The sequence below is a fragment of the Saccopteryx bilineata genome, chromosome 3 (genome assembly GCF_036850765.1).
Source record: "Saccopteryx bilineata isolate mSacBil1 chromosome 3, mSacBil1_pri_phased_curated, whole genome shotgun sequence".
In the NCBI taxonomy this organism is placed as follows: domain Eukaryota; kingdom Metazoa; phylum Chordata; class Mammalia; order Chiroptera; family Emballonuridae; genus Saccopteryx; species Saccopteryx bilineata.
Window position 1 is genome coordinate 117,860,351 of NC_089492.1, and position 9,254 is coordinate 117,869,604.

A 9,254-nucleotide genomic window follows, 5' to 3' on the forward strand; every position below is an offset into this window, starting at 1 on the left:
GGCTCTTGCTCTGTTGCACCTGGACTCATTTTTTAGTGCCTGAGGCAGAAGCCAGGGAGCCATCCTCAGCGCCTGGAGCCAACTTGCTCCAATCAAGCCATGGCTGCAGGAGAGGAGAGGAGAGGAGAGAGAGAGAGAGAGAGAGAGAGAGAGAAGTGAGAGGGGGAGGGGTGGAGAAGCAGATGGGTGCTTCTCCTGTGTGCTCTTACTGGGAATCAAACCTGGGACTTCCACACGCTGGGCCGATGCTCTACCACTGAGCTAAGCGGCCAGGTCTTCTCTTCCTTTCTAAAATAAAAAAATTTTAAAAATATTTTTAAATTTCTTACTGGAATGAAGGAGACTCTAAAAGCAAATGCTTAAAAGGATCTAATTTTACACAATCTATACAATGAGAAAAGTCTGTGCAACCAGCCACTTAGAATGATATCACATAGGGATCTCTTGTTCAAAACAATGTAAAAGCATATCGTATACTATTATATGCTACATCTGTTGGGAGAAATCTTGTCATGTAAAATGCTGGACATATCAAAAACAATATTCTCTGTGCTTTCCATAAAGAAAAAAAAATCCTGTATACTTGTCAGATTCCCTTTGGAAATCTTCTTGTAACTCATAAAATATTGAATTATGATTCATGAAGTTACAAGGCAAACCAACCCACAAAAAGATGTGTGGAGATGGTGAAGAAGGTCATTATAGTTAATCAATAGTCCATTACTGGAAATCAGCAATAATCTTAACAGTTAACATAATAAACACATTTAGTCTACATAGTGAAGGCTTTGAATCATTCTTCAACCTTTATTTAATTATTTCCACAATCAAAGAAGTGATGACAAAACTTTAAATTTCAAAGTTCAGTATCCTGTCAAAGACATTTTAAAACAAGGTCATAATTACTCGTACACACAAATAAAAAACAGTGTCACAAAGGCTGATTCAACTTTTCTATTTGTATAACTCTTGATGATAAACTGGGATGCAGAGATTATTTTTTTAAAACATGAAAACAGCTCTTTTACTAGGGACCTGCCAAGATGGGCCAGTTAGCACCACGTCCTTGAAGAAGGTAGCCAGGGTCACCATTGAGAAGTACTACATGTGCCTGGGCAACGACTTCCACACCAACAAGCATGTGTGTGAAGAGATTGCCATTATCCCCAGCAAGAAGTTCCAAAACAGGATAGTGCGCTAAGTCACACCTCTGATGAAGCAGACTCAGAGAGGCCCTGTGAGAGGTGTCGCTATCAGGCTTCTGGAAGAGGAGAGAGAGCGGAGAGAGAATTAGGTTCCTAAGGTCTCAGACCTGCATCAGGAGATCATTGAGGTTGATCCTGACATTAAGGAAATGCTGAAGTTGTTGGACTTTGGCAGTCTGTTCAAACTGCACGTCACTCAGCCTACAATTGGGATGAATTTCAAAACACCCCATGGAGCCATTTTAATCTTTCTACTGTGCTGTAATATTATCAATAAATCATAAACAATCTTTTAAAAAAAAAAACAATCTACCACACAATATTAAAAAATAACCGCACACTACAAATCCTGATTCACAGATATGAAACTAATAGATCAGTTTTCCAAAAAGGGAAAATATCACACCTATCTTATTTTACCTGAAAAATTGAACCTAAAATGCATCAGTCCAACTTTACTTGCTTGAAAATATTGAAAAGCAAAGAAAAAAAAGAAAGGATCAAAGACAGGAATAGTTTGAACTATGATGTTAAAATTTTAATTGAAAAAATAAATGTTTCATTGTATGTGATCTCAAATTATTAATTTTATGGTCTTAAATTTTTGTCTACTTCAAATTCTAAGGTTTTTTTCTTCAACTTTTAGTCGGTCAACTTTTTAAACAACAGATAAAATTTAAATGCTCTTTCTCAAAATTCTTACAATATAGTTATCTAGTAAAGAGAACTTAAGGACTAATCAATTCAATGTTGTTGCTTTTGATAATTAAAAAAACCATATCGCCTGACCAGGCGGTGGCGCAGTGGATAGAGCGTCAAATTGGGACGCAGAAGACCCAGGTTTGAGATATTTTAATACAAGGTCATAATTACTCATACACACAAATAAAAAACAGTGTCACAAAGGCTGATTCAACTTTTCTATTTGCATAACTCTTTATAATAAACTGGGATGGGATGCAGAGATTATTTTTTAAAACATGAAAACAGCTCTTTTACTAGGGACCTGCCAAGATGGGCCAGTTAGCACCATGTCCTTGAAGAAGGTAGCCAGCGTCACTATTGAGAAGTACTACATGTGCCTGGGCAACGAGGTCGCCAGCTTGAGAGCAGGCTCATCTGGTTTGAGCAAGGCTCACCAGCTTGAGCCGAAGGTTGCTGGCTCGAGCAAGGGGTCACTCAGTCTGTTGTAGACCCCCACCCCCGGGTCAAGGCACATATGAGAAATCAGTCAATGAACAACTAAGGAGCCACAACGAAGAATTGATGTTTCTCATCTCTCCCTTCCTGTCTGTCTGTCCCTCTCTCTGACTCTCTCTGTCTCTGCCACAAAAAACAACAACAAACAAACAAACAAAAAAACATATCAACCATATTTGCACTTAGTGGGCTGGCAAAGACTTATTTTTAACCTCACTCAGTAAAAAATACATTTTGCCCTGACCAGATAGCTCAACTGGTTAGAGCAGTGGTCCCCAACCCCCAGGCCATGGACCGCTACCGGTCCGTGAGCCATTTGTTACCTGTCCGCAGAGAAAGAATAAATAACTTACATTATTTCCGTTTTATTTATATTTAAGTCTGGTCATTTAAAAAATGACCAGATTCCCTCTGTTACATCTGTCTAAGACTCACTCTTGCTGCTTGTCTCGGTCACGTGATACATTTATCTCTCCCACCCTAAAGGCCGGTCCATGAAAATATTTTCTGACATTAAACCAGTCCATGGCCCAAAAAAGATTGGGTACCACTGGGTTAGAGCATTGTTTTTTTTTTTTGTTTTTTTTTTTTGTTTTGTGTTTTTTTTTTTTTCATTTTTCTGAAGCTGGAAACAGGGAGAGACAGTCAGACAGACTCCCGCATGCGCCCGACCGGGATCCACCCGGCACGCCCACCAGGGGCGACGCTCTGCCCACCAGGGGGCGATGCTCTGCCCATCCTGGGCGTCGCCATGTTGCGACCAGAGCCACTCTAGCGCCTGAGGCAGAGGCCACAGAGCCATCCCCAGCGCCCGGGCCATCTTTGCTCCAATGGAGCCTCGGCTGCGGGAGGGGAGGAGAGAGACAGAGAGGAAAGCGCGGCGGAGGGGTGGAGAAGCAAATGGGCGCTTCTCCTGTGTGCCCTGGCCGGAATCGAACCCGGGTCCTCGGCACGCTAGGCCGACGCTCTACCGCTGAGCCAACCGGCCAGGGCTAGAGCATTGTTTTGAAGCACAGAGGTTGCCAGTTCAATCCCTGCTCATGGTACATACAGGAACAGATTGATGTTCTTGTCTTTCTCTCCCTCTCTCCCTTTCTCTCTCTCAAATCAATAAACATTTTAAAATATTTGTTTCAATATCAAAATTAATTTAAAAAATACATTTCAGGCCCTGGCCAGTTAGCTCAGTAGTACAGTGTCAACCAGTGTGAGGAAGTCTCCCATCAGGACACACAGGAGAGGTGACCATCTCCTTCTCCTCCTCCTCCTCTTTCTCTTTCTTCCCCTCCTGCAGATTTGGCTCTATTGATTCAAGCTCTGGGGCCCTGGGCACTAAGGATGGCTCTGTCAAACCTCTGCCTCAGGCTCTAAATATTGCGAGAGGCCCCAGATGGGGGTTACAGCATGGATCCCGGTAGGGTGCATGCAGGAGTCTGTCTCTGTATCTCCCCTACTCTAGCTTAAAAAAAAAAAATACAGGCATGATCTGTGGTGGCACAGTGGATAAAATGTTGACCTGGAATGCTGAGGTCACTGGTTTGAACCCCTGGGCTTGCCTAGTCAAGGTACATATGGGAGTTGATGCTTCCTCTCCCCCTCTTTCTCTCTCTAAAAATGAATAAATAAAATCTAAAATTAAAAAAATACACATTACATTGTGACCCAATTCTCATATGTTTGTCTATACATAAGTGACTAATCTGTTGACCCACATAAACTTTAAGATAAATGTGTGCTGTTTTACATCAGAGAAAAAAAAGTTGAACTGATTAATAAAAAGGTTTAATTATGCAGGAAAAAGAAATAGCTGTAATAGTTTCCTTTTTTGGAAAACTTATTCTGTTAGTTTTTATATATGTGACAATCAGGCTGTGTAACATACTTTTTCATTTGATACTGTGCAATGGACTGTTTATGTGTCTACATAAAAGTAGTTCTATGAAACTTTATTTACCTTTTAAACTGCTCTGCACTTTGATATTTTCTGTTCCATTCTATTCCATTTAATTTTTTAAAGAGCCATTAAAGTGATGGGCTATGACCTGTTGCTTGAAAACCTCAACTTTCATCATCCTATATTTAAGAAACAACATTGATTAAAGACTCTAGGGGCAGATCTTTGATTTCAAATCCCAGCTCCACTATTTCCTGGCTCTGTGATTTTGTTCCAGTTCCCCACCCTCTTTGTGATCCAGCCTCCCCCTTTGTAAAGTGAAGATAACAACAGGACCTATTTCGTAGGGTCATTGTGAGAATTGGTAGTAATACATGTAATACTTGTAAAGCTCGTTTCAAAGTCCCTACTACATGATAAGCACTCCATACATATTATTATGATCATCATCATTATTACTAATCACTCACCAGGTGTTTTATGAATCTATGTTCAGTCCATGGTACCAGGCACTCTCAGGCATTCCAGAGACACACTTGCTCTCTTGACTCATCTTTTATTCAATTGATAAATTATAACCATGACAAATTGGCTTTTATAGATTAATGAGATGTAATATTCGTTACTTCATCAAAATAAAGTATTTCCCTAGGTTAAAAAAATAATAACTTCTATATAATTACCAAATAGCTACGCCTCAGAGTCGAAGAATAATTTTGTCACAGAGTGTGCTTACCAAAGTCATCAAGTCATTCTTTCCAGCGCTGAAATTCATTTTCAGACGGTACTTACAGTCTTACCCTCTGGTGAGAAAATGTGTTCAATAAGACATTTAAAATCTTGATTGTTGTCTTTAGAATTTTTACTCATTCAGATTCATACAGCTTGAAGCATCTCATTTGATATCTACAGTGTTAATTATATTATCAAACAGTGCCTCCCCCCTACTTTTGTAGAATATCACAGGAAGAGAAAAAAAAGACACTTTCCCCTAAAATCATAATCTTCTAAACAGACATTCAGAATTTTATTATTTAGCACCTGTATCAACAATAATGTCAAATTCTTTACAAGATGAAGAACAGTATAAAGGTAATTCTAGAGTTTTAAATTGTTTATTAATGTTGTTATTTTTATTTTGATAAGACAAATAGAATCTTTCGGTACATTGTTTGAATTCTATTAGCTTTGGCCAAGTTTACTAGATCAGTGGTCCATCCCCAACCCCTGGGCCACAGACCCATACCGGTCCGTGGGCCATTTGGTACTGGTTCGCAGAGAAAGAATAAATAACTTACATTATTTCTGTTTTATTTATATTTAAGTCTGAACAATGTTTTATTTTTTAAAAATGACCAGATTCCTTCTGTTACATCCGTCTAAGACTCACTCTTGACGCTAGTCTCAGTCACGTGATACATTTATCCGTCCCACCTTAAAGGCCGGTCTGTGAAAATATTTTCTGACCTTAAACCGGTCCGTGGCCCAAAAAAGGTTGGGGACCACTGTATTAGATAGCTATTAGAAACTCCCTAATGACACTACAATTCTAAGAGTAACACTTTCTGAACTGTTATCTAAACTGATTTCTAGATGATTAAAGCAGCCAAAGAGTTACTGTAAAAATCACACAAATTAGATAGAAACTAGCTTTCCTTTGTTTGATATTCTTTAGTTTCCATACTTGCTTTTGCTCCTCTGCCAGAACTATGCACTTGCTTATTTTTCTTAGAAAGTTCTTTGAAGCTTCTCCTACGTAGAATAACTGTGTGACATGGCAGCAGGGAGTGGTATTGGGCAGTTGGGTATGGTAGAATGAAGGTTGTGTAGCCTACCACATGTGGGGGCAGATGAGGTCTCCTCATAGTTTCAAGATTTTATTTCCCTCTACAGTAAAATTATACCAGCAGGCCATAGGACTTATCCGTAGGGGTAACCATCCTAAAAATGAGTAAAAACTGTAGCTTGAAGAGATCTGCGAATTCCTAGATCTAAAGTAAAGAGGAATAGCTCAGTTGGTTGGAGTGTCATCCCGGAGCACAGAGGTTGCAGGTTTAGTTCCCGAGTCAGGGCACATACTGGAGCAGCTTGATGCTTCTGTCTCTCTCTCTCTCTCTCAAAAAATAAAAATGTAAATAAATAAATAAAGGAGCCCATCACCAAAAAAAAAATAAAGAGGATACAGTCTCAGTTGAATATAAAGGAATATGCAGACCAAGTAAATTTGTATTTGAGTCTCTTGAACATAATTATAATATTATTGACTATATTCCTTATGCTGTACCTTATATCCCCATGACTATTTCTCTAACTGCCAATTTGTACTCCTTAATCCCTTTACCTTTTTTAGCCAGCCCCTTACAAGTATCAAGCACAGGAGTGTTAAGTTTTATTAAGAATACTTTCAGGGCCACTGTGGAGATTTCTCTCCTCCTCACTCCCCAAAGGCCTGCTCGCCTTTTGGCTCCCCCAAGGGCATAAAACCCTTTCTTTGGGGAGGCAGTTTCTTCTGCCTGAAATGTTTTCTTCATAATATTGGCAAATTCAATTTATTTTTTATTTATTTATTTTATTTTTTTTCTGAAGCTGGAAACAGGGAGAGACAGTCAGACAGACTCCCGCATGCACCCGACCGGGATCCACCCGGCACGCCCACCAGGGGGCGATGCTCTGCCCCTCCGGGGCGTCGCTCTGTTGCGACCAGAGCCATTCTAGCGCCTGGGGCAGAAGCCAAGGAGCCATCCCCAGCTCCTGGGCCATCTTTGCTCCAATGGAGCCTTGGCTGCGGGGGGGGGGGGGGGGGGGGGGGGAGAGAGACAGAGAGGAAGGAGAGGGGGAAGGGTGGAGAAGCAGATGGGCACTTCTCCTGTGTGCCCTGGCAGGGAATCGAACCCAGGACTTCTGCACGCCAGGCCAATGCTCTACCACTGAGTCAACCAGCCAGGGCCAAATTCAATTTATTTTCAATTATCTGAAAGTCAGTTCCTAAAGGAGACTCCCAGATTAGCCCCTCCCTACAGGGTCTCATTGTATTTCAGATACTTTTCCTTCTTCTCACTTATCCCACTGCAATCAAATATCTTCCCAGGAACTGTCAACAGGACCGCATGTCTCTTTAATGCTCAGCAGCAAGCACAGGACCTCGCAGAATTGTAGGTGCTCCATATCTTTGTTTAATGAAAGAACACACGTTTATTGTGTGTCCACTACAGTCTACATGCCAGGCAATATGTTGGGCATTATGAGGGAGACAGCTGTAAGATGGTGTCTGCCTTTAAGGGACCAACTTGTAAACAAACTGCTACCACAGAGCATAACAGCTTTGAAGGAAAGAGGGTATATGTGCTTTGGGAAGAGGGAGAAGCAAGTATCAACACTCAAAATAGGAAAACAAGCTTTTCTACTTGGTACATGCCAGGCTCTGAACTAAAACCTATACATTATCTCCTTCATTCAGTCCACATGACCACTCCACGTGATAGTTAAGGAGCTTGGGTAAGGCCACAGCCTGTTACAAAATCTAGCCTGTCTAGGTCTTCTAGCTCCAAACAGAAAGCTACATATATATATGTACACACAACAGTTGAAGACAATGAGTCCTGTGAACTTCACCATGCCCTGTTAGCAATTTAAAAGGGGCCCAAAATAGCCAATTTAAAAATTGATTTAAATTTTTAGGCCCTGGCTGGTTGGCTTACTGGTAGAGAGAGCATTGGCCTGGCGTGTGGATGACCTGTGTTGGATTCCTGGTCAGGGCACAAAGGAGAGCAACTATCTGCTTCTCCACCTGTTGCCCTCCCCTCTCTCTTTCTCTTTCCCTCCCACAGCATGGCTCAATTGGTTCGAGTGAGATGACCTTGGACGAGAGGTGGCTTTAATGGCGTGTGCACTGGGTGTGTGCCCTGGGCCCTGACTTCTGAAGGACTCCACAAAACCATAACTTTACACTTTATTCTAATGACCCCAAGTTTGGTTTCATATGTGCAATTTTAACATTAATAGTACATAATATTTTTTATTTATTTAAAAATATGATTAACATGTATTTTTATTTTCCCTGTCTCTCTTTCTTTTAAGGGGCCCAATATTTTCTTCTGCACCCAGGGCCTCAGCCGACCTTAATCTACCTCTGCCTCAGGCGCTAAAAAAATAATAAAAAAAAATAGCTCCATTGCTGAGCAACAAAGCAATGGCTGGAGATGGGCAGAGCATTGGCCCCTAGAGTACTTGCCAGTGGATCCTGGTCTGGGCGCATGTGGGAGTCTGTCTCTGCTTCCCTTCCTCTCATTAAAAAAAAAAATTGATTTAAAATTTTAAAATGTTAAGTGTGTAACTCTTTACATGTTTTCCCTGTATTTCTTTTTCAACAGATACTGCATTCTCACAGTTCAAACATTTACTTTCTTTTTTAAAGATTTTATTTATTGATTTTCCAGAGAGAGGAGAGAGAAAAAGGTGGGGGGAACAAGAAGTATCAACTTGTAGTTGCTTCACTATAGTTGTTCATTGATTGCTTGTCTTATGTGCCTTGACTGGGGCAAGCCCAGAGTTTCAAACAAGCAACCTTAGCATTCCAGGTCCCTGTTTTACTCACTGTGCCATCACCATAGGTCAGGCCAAATGCTTACTTTTCTATTATTTAAAATTTTCTTTAACTTTTTAAATTTAGTTTTTAAAAGTAGATTTTAGAGAGAAAGAGGAAAGGATAAAGGAAAACATTGATTTGTTTTTCCATTTATACATTCTTTGGTTCAGTTGAACCTGCAGGATGTTATCAGGACAATACTCTAACCAACTGCACTACCCAGCCAGGGCTTACAATATTATTGACTATATTCCCTATGCTGTACTTTACATCCCCATGACTATTCTATAACTACCAACTTAGAATTTTTTTTCTTTTTTTTTCTTTTTTCTTTTTTTTTGCATTATTCTGAATTGAGAAGCAGAGAGGC

General features: G+C 40.4%; 1 pseudogene; it reads left to right on the plus strand.

Moving 5' to 3' along the window:
* The first annotated feature begins 1,009 nt into the window (after positions 1-1,009).
* LOC136329849 (small ribosomal subunit protein eS17-like) lies at positions 1,010-1,489 on the plus strand (annotated as a pseudogene).
* The last annotated feature ends 7,765 nt before the right edge of the window (positions 1,490-9,254 follow it).